General features: G+C 36.4%; 17 non-coding genes across 17 annotated transcripts; all 17 read left to right on the top strand.

The window, feature by feature from the left end:
• The first annotated feature begins 304 nt into the window (after positions 1 to 304).
• Trnal-uaa (transfer RNA leucine (anticodon UAA)) lies at positions 305 to 387 on the top strand. Its single transcript has one exon. It is a non-coding gene; the product is annotated as a tRNA-Leu (tRNA).
• A 598-nt stretch (positions 388 to 985) lies between these two features.
• Trnal-uaa (transfer RNA leucine (anticodon UAA)) lies at positions 986 to 1068 on the top strand. Its single transcript has one exon. It is a non-coding gene; the product is annotated as a tRNA-Leu (tRNA).
• A 598-nt stretch (positions 1069 to 1666) lies between these two features.
• Trnal-uaa (transfer RNA leucine (anticodon UAA)) lies at positions 1667 to 1749 on the top strand. Its single transcript has one exon. It is a non-coding gene; the product is annotated as a tRNA-Leu (tRNA).
• A 598-nt stretch (positions 1750 to 2347) lies between these two features.
• Positions 2348 to 2430, top strand: Trnal-uaa (transfer RNA leucine (anticodon UAA)). Its single transcript has one exon. It is a non-coding gene; the product is annotated as a tRNA-Leu (tRNA).
• A 598-nt stretch (positions 2431 to 3028) lies between these two features.
• Positions 3029 to 3111, top strand: Trnal-uaa (transfer RNA leucine (anticodon UAA)). Its single transcript has one exon. It is a non-coding gene; the product is annotated as a tRNA-Leu (tRNA).
• Positions 3112 to 3709: 598 nt separating this feature from the next.
• Positions 3710 to 3792, top strand: Trnal-uaa (transfer RNA leucine (anticodon UAA)). The gene has a single exon. It is a non-coding gene; the product is annotated as a tRNA-Leu (tRNA).
• A 598-nt stretch (positions 3793 to 4390) lies between these two features.
• Positions 4391 to 4473, top strand: Trnal-uaa (transfer RNA leucine (anticodon UAA)). Its single transcript has one exon. It is a non-coding gene; the product is annotated as a tRNA-Leu (tRNA).
• A 598-nt stretch (positions 4474 to 5071) lies between these two features.
• Trnal-uaa (transfer RNA leucine (anticodon UAA)) lies at positions 5072 to 5154 on the top strand. The gene has a single exon. It is a non-coding gene; the product is annotated as a tRNA-Leu (tRNA).
• A 598-nt stretch (positions 5155 to 5752) lies between these two features.
• On the top strand, positions 5753 to 5835 carry Trnal-uaa (transfer RNA leucine (anticodon UAA)). Its single transcript has one exon. It is a non-coding gene; the product is annotated as a tRNA-Leu (tRNA).
• A 598-nt stretch (positions 5836 to 6433) lies between these two features.
• Positions 6434 to 6516, top strand: Trnal-uaa (transfer RNA leucine (anticodon UAA)). The gene has a single exon. It is a non-coding gene; the product is annotated as a tRNA-Leu (tRNA).
• Positions 6517 to 7114: 598 nt separating this feature from the next.
• Positions 7115 to 7197, top strand: Trnal-uaa (transfer RNA leucine (anticodon UAA)). The gene has a single exon. It is a non-coding gene; the product is annotated as a tRNA-Leu (tRNA).
• A 598-nt stretch (positions 7198 to 7795) lies between these two features.
• On the top strand, positions 7796 to 7878 carry Trnal-uaa (transfer RNA leucine (anticodon UAA)). Its single transcript has one exon. It is a non-coding gene; the product is annotated as a tRNA-Leu (tRNA).
• A 597-nt stretch (positions 7879 to 8475) lies between these two features.
• Positions 8476 to 8558, top strand: Trnal-uaa (transfer RNA leucine (anticodon UAA)). Its single transcript has one exon. It is a non-coding gene; the product is annotated as a tRNA-Leu (tRNA).
• Positions 8559 to 9156: 598 nt separating this feature from the next.
• Positions 9157 to 9239, top strand: Trnal-uaa (transfer RNA leucine (anticodon UAA)). Its single transcript has one exon. It is a non-coding gene; the product is annotated as a tRNA-Leu (tRNA).
• A 598-nt stretch (positions 9240 to 9837) lies between these two features.
• Trnal-uaa (transfer RNA leucine (anticodon UAA)) lies at positions 9838 to 9920 on the top strand. Its single transcript has one exon. It is a non-coding gene; the product is annotated as a tRNA-Leu (tRNA).
• Positions 9921 to 10518: 598 nt separating this feature from the next.
• On the top strand, positions 10519 to 10601 carry Trnal-uaa (transfer RNA leucine (anticodon UAA)). The gene has a single exon. It is a non-coding gene; the product is annotated as a tRNA-Leu (tRNA).
• A 598-nt stretch (positions 10602 to 11199) lies between these two features.
• Trnal-uaa (transfer RNA leucine (anticodon UAA)) lies at positions 11200 to 11282 on the top strand. The gene has a single exon. It is a non-coding gene; the product is annotated as a tRNA-Leu (tRNA).
• Positions 11283 to 11344: the final 62 nt, after the last annotated feature.

Here is an 11344-nt window from a genome sequence, read left to right as displayed (position 1 = left end):
ATTGATTTTTTTTTTCTTTCGGTGAAATGATCGTTTATGAGATAATAAACTTTTTTTTCTCTCGCAATTATGAAAATTCTTACAGTAACGGTACTCGGGTTGACAAAACATCAAGTTTCACTTAATTGAATGTTTCAGCATGAAATCAGTTGAATTGCACGGGATTTTCGATGAAAAGGCTGTCTATTTGATTATTTTTCCTTTGCGGTATTTGATCTACACAATTGCGCCTTACAAATGAAATGCGAACATTGTGATAAGTAGCTATAGATTCATGTAACCATTTAAGATCCCCATCTGTAACAGTGTGGTGGCCGAGTGGTTAAGGCGTTGGACTTAAGTTCCAATGGACGTATGTCCGCGTGGGTTCGAACCCCACCCGCACTAGTCTTATTTTTATTACACCAAATTGAAATTTTGCCTGAAACTGAGTGAATTGTACGCAAGTGAAGCTCCTTATAATATCGAATAAGCAATGCGATCAAAGTTCCCAAATATAGACCTACAGTTGCTGCTAGAACAGTAAGTAATGCTTTAAATTGTTACCGCAGTATTTTTTCCTAATAGCGCAACTGCAATCAGGAGTAACACTAAAAATGACTAAGCAGATATCATATGCCCTTGCAGTACACTTTTATGAAAAGGAAAAATATTGTATGTAAAATTGCTCCCGTGATGCGAATTGATTTTTTTTTTCTTTCGGTGAAATGATCGTTTATGAGATAATAAACTTTTTTTTCTCTCGCAATTATGAAAATTCTTACAGTAACGGTACTCGGGTTGACAAAACATCAAGTTTCACTTAATTGAATGTTTCAGCATGAAATCAGTTGAATTGCACGGGATTTTCGATGAAAAGGCTGTCTATTTGATTATTTTTCCTTTGCGGTATTTGATCTACACAATTGCGCCTTACAAATGAAATGCGAACATTGTGATAAGTAGCTATAGATTCATGTAACCATTTAAGATCCCCATCTGTAACAGTGTGGTGGCCGAGTGGTTAAGGCGTTGGACTTAAGTTCCAATGGACGTATGTCCGCGTGGGTTCGAACCCCACCCGCACTAGTCTTATTTTTATTACACCAAATTGAAATTTTGCCTGAAACTGAGTGAATTGTACGCAAGTGAAGCTCCTTATAATATCGAATAAGCAATGCGATCAAAGTTCCCAAATATAGACCTACAGTTGCTGCTAGAACAGTAAGTAATGCTTTAAATTGTTACCGCAGTATTTTTTCCTAATAGCGCAACTGCAATCAGGAGTAACACTAAAAATGACTAAGCAGATATCATATGCCCTTGCAGTACACTTTTATGAAAAGGAAAAATATTGTATGTAAAATTGCTCCCGTGATGCGAATTGATTTTTTTTTTCTTTCGGTGAAATGATCGTTTATGAGATAATAAACTTTTTTTTCTCTCGCAATTATGAAAATTCTTACAGTAACGGTACTCGGGTTGACAAAACATCAAGTTTCACTTAATTGAATGTTTCAGCATGAAATCAGTTGAATTGCACGGGATTTTCGATGAAAAGGCTGTCTATTTGATTATTTTTCCTTTGCGGTATTTGATCTACACAATTGCGCCTTACAAATGAAATGCGAACATTGTGATAAGTAGCTATAGATTCATGTAACCATTTAAGATCCCCATCTGTAACAGTGTGGTGGCCGAGTGGTTAAGGCGTTGGACTTAAGTTCCAATGGACGTATGTCCGCGTGGGTTCGAACCCCACCCGCACTAGTCTTATTTTTATTACACCAAATTGAAATTTTGCCTGAAACTGAGTGAATTGTACGCAAGTGAAGCTCCTTATAATATCGAATAAGCAATGCGATCAAAGTTCCCAAATATAGACCTACAGTTGCTGCTAGAACAGTAAGTAATGCTTTAAATTGTTACCGCAGTATTTTTTCCTAATAGCGCAACTGCAATCAGGAGTAACACTAAAAATGACTAAGCAGATATCATATGCCCTTGCAGTACACTTTTATGAAAAGGAAAAATATTGTATGTAAAATTGCTCCCGTGATGCGAATTGATTTTTTTTTTCTTTCGGTGAAATGATCGTTTATGAGATAATAAACTTTTTTTTCTCTCGCAATTATGAAAATTCTTACAGTAACGGTACTCGGGTTGACAAAACATCAAGTTTCACTTAATTGAATGTTTCAGCATGAAATCAGTTGAATTGCACGGGATTTTCGATGAAAAGGCTGTCTATTTGATTATTTTTCCTTTGCGGTATTTGATCTACACAATTGCGCCTTACAAATGAAATGCGAACATTGTGATAAGTAGCTATAGATTCATGTAACCATTTAAGATCCCCATCTGTAACAGTGTGGTGGCCGAGTGGTTAAGGCGTTGGACTTAAGTTCCAATGGACGTATGTCCGCGTGGGTTCGAACCCCACCCGCACTAGTCTTATTTTTATTACACCAAATTGAAATTTTGCCTGAAACTGAGTGAATTGTACGCAAGTGAAGCTCCTTATAATATCGAATAAGCAATGCGATCAAAGTTCCCAAATATAGACCTACAGTTGCTGCTAGAACAGTAAGTAATGCTTTAAATTGTTACCGCAGTATTTTTTCCTAATAGCGCAACTGCAATCAGGAGTAACACTAAAAATGACTAAGCAGATATCATATGCCCTTGCAGTACACTTTTATGAAAAGGAAAAATATTGTATGTAAAATTGCTCCCGTGATGCGAATTGATTTTTTTTTTCTTTCGGTGAAATGATCGTTTATGAGATAATAAACTTTTTTTTCTCTCGCAATTATGAAAATTCTTACAGTAACGGTACTCGGGTTGACAAAACATCAAGTTTCACTTAATTGAATGTTTCAGCATGAAATCAGTTGAATTGCACGGGATTTTCGATGAAAAGGCTGTCTATTTGATTATTTTTCCTTTGCGGTATTTGATCTACACAATTGCGCCTTACAAATGAAATGCGAACATTGTGATAAGTAGCTATAGATTCATGTAACCATTTAAGATCCCCATCTGTAACAGTGTGGTGGCCGAGTGGTTAAGGCGTTGGACTTAAGTTCCAATGGACGTATGTCCGCGTGGGTTCGAACCCCACCCGCACTAGTCTTATTTTTATTACACCAAATTGAAATTTTGCCTGAAACTGAGTGAATTGTACGCAAGTGAAGCTCCTTATAATATCGAATAAGCAATGCGATCAAAGTTCCCAAATATAGACCTACAGTTGCTGCTAGAACAGTAAGTAATGCTTTAAATTGTTACCGCAGTATTTTTTCCTAATAGCGCAACTGCAATCAGGAGTAACACTAAAAATGACTAAGCAGATATCATATGCCCTTGCAGTACACTTTTATGAAAAGGAAAAATATTGTATGTAAAATTGCTCCCGTGATGCGAATTGATTTTTTTTTTCTTTCGGTGAAATGATCGTTTATGAGATAATAAACTTTTTTTTCTCTCGCAATTATGAAAATTCTTACAGTAACGGTACTCGGGTTGACAAAACATCAAGTTTCACTTAATTGAATGTTTCAGCATGAAATCAGTTGAATTGCACGGGATTTTCGATGAAAAGGCTGTCTATTTGATTATTTTTCCTTTGCGGTATTTGATCTACACAATTGCGCCTTACAAATGAAATGCGAACATTGTGATAAGTAGCTATAGATTCATGTAACCATTTAAGATCCCCATCTGTAACAGTGTGGTGGCCGAGTGGTTAAGGCGTTGGACTTAAGTTCCAATGGACGTATGTCCGCGTGGGTTCGAACCCCACCCGCACTAGTCTTATTTTTATTACACCAAATTGAAATTTTGCCTGAAACTGAGTGAATTGTACGCAAGTGAAGCTCCTTATAATATCGAATAAGCAATGCGATCAAAGTTCCCAAATATAGACCTACAGTTGCTGCTAGAACAGTAAGTAATGCTTTAAATTGTTACCGCAGTATTTTTTCCTAATAGCGCAACTGCAATCAGGAGTAACACTAAAAATGACTAAGCAGATATCATATGCCCTTGCAGTACACTTTTATGAAAAGGAAAAATATTGTATGTAAAATTGCTCCCGTGATGCGAATTGATTTTTTTTTTCTTTCGGTGAAATGATCGTTTATGAGATAATAAACTTTTTTTTCTCTCGCAATTATGAAAATTCTTACAGTAACGGTACTCGGGTTGACAAAACATCAAGTTTCACTTAATTGAATGTTTCAGCATGAAATCAGTTGAATTGCACGGGATTTTCGATGAAAAGGCTGTCTATTTGATTATTTTTCCTTTGCGGTATTTGATCTACACAATTGCGCCTTACAAATGAAATGCGAACATTGTGATAAGTAGCTATAGATTCATGTAACCATTTAAGATCCCCATCTGTAACAGTGTGGTGGCCGAGTGGTTAAGGCGTTGGACTTAAGTTCCAATGGACGTATGTCCGCGTGGGTTCGAACCCCACCCGCACTAGTCTTATTTTTATTACACCAAATTGAAATTTTGCCTGAAACTGAGTGAATTGTACGCAAGTGAAGCTCCTTATAATATCGAATAAGCAATGCGATCAAAGTTCCCAAATATAGACCTACAGTTGCTGCTAGAACAGTAAGTAATGCTTTAAATTGTTACCGCAGTATTTTTTCCTAATAGCGCAACTGCAATCAGGAGTAACACTAAAAATGACTAAGCAGATATCATATGCCCTTGCAGTACACTTTTATGAAAAGGAAAAATATTGTATGTAAAATTGCTCCCGTGATGCGAATTGATTTTTTTTTTCTTTCGGTGAAATGATCGTTTATGAGATAATAAACTTTTTTTTCTCTCGCAATTATGAAAATTCTTACAGTAACGGTACTCGGGTTGACAAAACATCAAGTTTCACTTAATTGAATGTTTCAGCATGAAATCAGTTGAATTGCACGGGATTTTCGATGAAAAGGCTGTCTATTTGATTATTTTTCCTTTGCGGTATTTGATCTACACAATTGCGCCTTACAAATGAAATGCGAACATTGTGATAAGTAGCTATAGATTCATGTAACCATTTAAGATCCCCATCTGTAACAGTGTGGTGGCCGAGTGGTTAAGGCGTTGGACTTAAGTTCCAATGGACGTATGTCCGCGTGGGTTCGAACCCCACCCGCACTAGTCTTATTTTTATTACACCAAATTGAAATTTTGCCTGAAACTGAGTGAATTGTACGCAAGTGAAGCTCCTTATAATATCGAATAAGCAATGCGATCAAAGTTCCCAAATATAGACCTACAGTTGCTGCTAGAACAGTAAGTAATGCTTTAAATTGTTACCGCAGTATTTTTTCCTAATAGCGCAACTGCAATCAGGAGTAACACTAAAAATGACTAAGCAGATATCATATGCCCTTGCAGTACACTTTTATGAAAAGGAAAAATATTGTATGTAAAATTGCTCCCGTGATGCGAATTGATTTTTTTTTTCTTTCGGTGAAATGATCGTTTATGAGATAATAAACTTTTTTTTCTCTCGCAATTATGAAAATTCTTACAGTAACGGTACTCGGGTTGACAAAACATCAAGTTTCACTTAATTGAATGTTTCAGCATGAAATCAGTTGAATTGCACGGGATTTTCGATGAAAAGGCTGTCTATTTGATTATTTTTCCTTTGCGGTATTTGATCTACACAATTGCGCCTTACAAATGAAATGCGAACATTGTGATAAGTAGCTATAGATTCATGTAACCATTTAAGATCCCCATCTGTAACAGTGTGGTGGCCGAGTGGTTAAGGCGTTGGACTTAAGTTCCAATGGACGTATGTCCGCGTGGGTTCGAACCCCACCCGCACTAGTCTTATTTTTATTACACCAAATTGAAATTTTGCCTGAAACTGAGTGAATTGTACGCAAGTGAAGCTCCTTATAATATCGAATAAGCAATGCGATCAAAGTTCCCAAATATAGACCTACAGTTGCTGCTAGAACAGTAAGTAATGCTTTAAATTGTTACCGCAGTATTTTTTCCTAATAGCGCAACTGCAATCAGGAGTAACACTAAAAATGACTAAGCAGATATCATATGCCCTTGCAGTACACTTTTATGAAAAGGAAAAATATTGTATGTTAAATTGCTCCCGTGATGCGAATTGATTTTTTTTTTCTTTCGGTGAAATGATCGTTTATGAGATAATAAACTTTTTTTTCTCTCTCAATTATGAAAATTCTTACAGTAACGGTACTCGGGTTGACAAAACATCAAGTTTCACTTAATTGAATGTTTCAGCATGAAATCAGTTGAATTGCACGGGATTTTCGATGAAAAGGCTGTCTATTTGATTATTTTTCCTTTGCGGTATTTGATCTACACAATTGCGCCTTACAAATGAAATGCGAACATTGTGATAAGTAGCTATAGATTCATGTAACCATTTAAGATCCCCATCTGTAACAGTGTGGTGGCCGAGTGGTTAAGGCGTTGGACTTAAGTTCCAATGGACGTATGTCCGCGTGGGTTCGAACCCCACCCGCACTAGTCTTATTTTTATTACACCAAATTGAAATTTTGCCTGAAACTGAGTGAATTGTACGCAAGTGAAGCTCCTTATAATATCGAATAAGCAATGCGATCAAAGTTCCCAAATATAGACCTACAGTTGCTGCTAGAACAGTAAGTAATGCTTTAAATTGTTACCGCAGTATTTTTTCCTAATAGCGCAACTGCAATCAGGAGTAACACTAAAAATGACTAAGCAGATATCATATGCCCTTGCAGTACACTTTTATGAAAAGGAAAAATATTGTATGTAAAATTGCTCCCGTGATGCGAATTGATTTTTTTTTTCTTTCGGTGAAATGATCGTTTATGAGATAATAAACTTTTTTTTCTCTCGCAATTATGAAAATTCTTACAGTAACGGTACTCGGGTTGACAAAACATCAACTTTCACTTAATTGAATGTTTCAGCATGAAATCAGTTGAATTGCACGGGATTTTCGATGAAAAGGCTGTCTATTTGATTATTTTTCCTTTGCGGTATTTGATCTACACAATTGCGCCTTACAAATGAAATGCGAACATTGTGATAAGTAGCTATAGATTCATGTAACCATTTAAGATCCCCATCTGTAACAGTGTGGTGGCCGAGTGGTTAAGGCGTTGGACTTAAGTTCCAATGGACGTATGTCCGCGTGGGTTCGAACCCCACCCGCACTAGTCTTATTTTTATTACACCAAATTGAAATTTTGCCTGAAACTGAGTGAATTGTACGCAAGTGAAGCTCCTTATAATATCGAATAAGCAATGCGATCAAAGTTCCCAAATATAGACCTACAGTTGCTGCTAGAACAGTAAGTAATGCTTTAAATTGTTACCGCAGTATTTTTTCCTAATAGCGCAACTGCAATCAGGAGTAACACTAAAAATGACTAAGCAGATATCATATGCCCTTGCAGTACACTTTTATGAAAAGGAAAAATATTGTATGTAAAATTGCTCCCGTGATGCGAATTGATTTTTTTTTTCTTTCGGTGAAATGATCGTTTATGAGATAATAAACTTTTTTTTCTCTCGCAATTATGAAAATTCTTACAGTAACGGTACTCGGGTTGACAAAACATCAAGTTTCACTTAATTGAATGTTTCAGCATGAAATCAGTTGAATTGCACGGGATTTTCGATGAAAAGGCTGTCTATTTGATTATTTTTCCTTTGCGGTATTTGATCTACACAATTGCGCCTTACAAATGAAATGCGAACATTGTGATAAGTAGCTATAGATTCATGTAACCATTTAAGATCCCCTTCTGTAACAGTGTGGTGGCCGAGTGGTTAAGGCGTTGGACTTAAGTTCCAATGGACGTATGTCCGCGTGGGTTCGAACCCCACCCGCACTAGTCTTATTTTTATTACACCAAATTGAAATTTTGCCTGAAACTGAGTGAATTGTACGCAAGTGAAGCTCCTTATAATATCGAATAAGCAATGCGATCAAAGTTCCCAAATATAGACCTACAGTTGCTGCTAGAACAGTAAGTAATGCTTTAATTGTTACCGCAGTATTTTTTCCTAATAGCGCAACTGCAATCAGGAGTAACACTAAAAATGACTAAGCAGATATCATATGCCCTTGCAGTACACTTTTATGAAAAGGAAAAATATTGTATGTAAAATTGCTCCCGTGATGCGAATTGATTTTTTTTTTCTTTCGGTGAAATGATCGTTTATGAGATAATAAACTTTTTTTTCTCTCGCAATTATGAAAATTCTTACAGTAACGGTACTCGGGTTGACAAAACATCAAGTTTCACTTAATTGAATGTTTCAGCATGAAATCAGTTGAATTGCACGGGATTTTCGATGAAAAGGCTGTCTATTTGATTATTTTTCCTTTGCGGTATTTGATCTACACAATTGCGCCTTACAAATGAAATGCGAACATTGTGATAAGTAGCTATAGATTCATGTAACCATTTAAGATCCCCATCTGTAACAGTGTGGTGGCCGAGTGGTTAAGGCGTTGGACTTAAGTTCCAATGGACGTATGTCCGCGTGGGTTCGAACCCCACCCGCACTAGTCTTATTTTTATTACACCAAATTGAAATTTTGCCTGAAACTGAGTGAATTGTACGCAAGTGAAGCTCCTTATAATATCGAATAAGCAATGCGATCAAAGTTCCCAAATATAGACCTACAGTTGCTGCTAGAACAGTAAGTAATGCTTTAAATTGTTACCGCAGTATTTTTTCCTAATAGCGCAACTGCAATCAGGAGTAACACTAAAAATGACTAAGCAGATATCATATGCCCTTGCAGTACACTTTTATGAAAAGGAAAAATATTGTATGTAAAATTGCTCCCGTGATGCGAATTGATTTTTTTTTTCTTTCGGTGAAATGATCGTTTATGAGATAATAAACTTTTTTTTCTCTCGCAATTATGAAAATTCTTACAGTAACGGTACTCGGGTTGACAAAACATCAAGTTTCACTTAATTGAATGTTTCAGCATGAAATCAGTTGAATTGCACGGGATTTTCGATGAAAAGGCTGTCTATTTGATTATTTTTCCTTTGCGGTATTTGATCTACACAATTGCGCCTTACAAATGAAATGCGAACATTGTGATAAGTAGCTATAGATTCATGTAACCATTTAAGATCCCCATCTGTAACAGTGTGGTGGCCGAGTGGTTAAGGCGTTGGACTTAAGTTCCAATGGACGTATGTCCGCGTGGGTTCGAACCCCACCCGCACTAGTCTTATTTTTATTACACCAAATTGAAATTTTGCCTGAAACTGAGTGAATTGTACGCAAGTGAAGCTCCTTATAATATCGAATAAGCAATGCGATCAAAGTTCCCAAATATAGACCTACAGTTGCTGCTAGAACAGTAAGTAATGCTTTAAATTGTTACCGCAGTATTTTTTCCTAATAGCGCAACTGCAATCAGGAGTAACACTAAAAATGACTAAGCAGATATCATATGCCCTTGCAGTACACTTTTATGAAAAGGAAAAATATTGTATGTAAAATTGCTCCCGTGATGCGAATTGATTTTTTTTTTCTTTCGGTGAAATGATCGTTTATGAGATAATAAACTTTTTTTTCTCTCGCAATTATGAAAATTCTTACAGTAACGGTACTCGGGTTGACAAAACATCAAGTTTCACTTAATTGAATGTTTCAGCATGAAATCAGTTGAATTGCACGGGATTTTCGATGAAAAGGCTGTCTATTTGATTATTTTTCCTTTGCGGTATTTGATCTACACAATTGCGCCTTACAAATGAAATGCGAACATTGTGATAAGTAGCTATAGATTCATGTAACCATTTAAGATCCCCATCTGTAACAGTGTGGTGGCCGAGTGGTTAAGGCGTTGGACTTAAGTTCCAATGGACGTATGTCCGCGTGGGTTCGAACCCCACCCGCACTAGTCTTATTTTTATTACACCAAATTGAAATTTTGCCTGAAACTGAGTGAATTGTACGCAAGTGAAGCTCCTTATAATATCGAATAAGCAATGCGATCAAAGTTCCCAAATATAGACCTACAGTTGCTGCTAGAACAGTAAGTAATGCTTTAAATTGTTACCGCAGTATTTTTTCCTAATAGCGCAACTGCAATCAGGAGTAACACTAAAAATGACTAAGCAGATATCATATGCCCTTGCAGTACACTTTTATGAAAAGGAAAAATATTGTATGTAAAATTGCTCCCGTGATGCGAATTGATTTTTTTTTTCTTTCGGTGAAATGATCGTTTATGAGATAATAAACTTTTTTTTCTCTCGCAATTATGAAAATTCTTACAGTAACGGTACTCGGGTTGACAAAACATCAAGTTTCACTTAATTGAATGTTTCAGCATGAAATCAGTTGAATTGCACGGGATTTTCGATGAAAAGGCTGTCTATTTGATTATTTTTCCTTTGCGGTATTTGATCTACACAATTGCGCCTTACAAATGAAATGCGAACATTGTGATAAGTAGCTATAGATTCATGTAACCATTTAAGATCCCCATCTGTAACAGTGTGGTGGCCGAGTGGTTAAGGCGTTGGACTTAAGTTCCAATGGACGTATGTCCGCGTGGGTTCGAACCCCACCCGCACTAGTCTTATTTTTATTACACCAAATTGAAATTTTGCCTGAAACTGAGTGAATTGTACGCAAGTGAAGCTCCTTATAATATCGAATAAGCAATGCGATCAAAGTTCCCAAATATAGACCTACAGTTGCTGCTAGAACAGTAAGTAATGCTTTAAATTGTTACCGCAGTATTTTTTCCTAATAGCGCAACTGCAATCAGGAGTAACACTAAAAATGACTAAGCAGATATCATATGCCCTTGCAGTACACTTTTATGAAAAGGAAAAATATTGTATGTAAAATTGCTCCCGTGATGCGAATTGATTTTTTTTTTCTTTCGGTGAAATGATCGTTTATGAGATAATAAACTTTTTTTTCTCTCGCAATTATGAAAATTCTTACAGTAACGGTACTCGGGTTGACAAAACATCAAGTTTCACTTAATTGAATGTTTCAGCATGAAATCAGTTGAATTGCACGGGATTTTCGATGAAAAGGCTGTCTATTTGATTATTTTTCCTTTGCGGTATTTGATCTACACAATTGCGCCTTACAAATGAAATGCGAACATTGTGATAAGTAGCTATAGATTCATGTAACCATTTAAGATCCCCATCTGTAACAGTGTGGTGGCCGAGTGGTTAAGGCGTTGGACTTAAGTTCCAATGGACGTATGTCCGCGTGGGTTCGAACCCCACCCGCACTAGTCTTATTTTTATTACACCAAATTGAAATTTTGCCTGAAACTGAGTGAATTGTACGCAAGTG

Source organism: Mytilus galloprovincialis, chromosome 6 (assembly GCF_965363235.1).
Source record: "Mytilus galloprovincialis chromosome 6, xbMytGall1.hap1.1, whole genome shotgun sequence".
Classification (NCBI taxonomy): domain Eukaryota; kingdom Metazoa; phylum Mollusca; class Bivalvia; order Mytilida; family Mytilidae; genus Mytilus; species Mytilus galloprovincialis.
The sequence above is the reverse complement of the archived record's forward strand: the minus strand, read 5'-3'. Positions and strand labels throughout refer to the sequence as shown.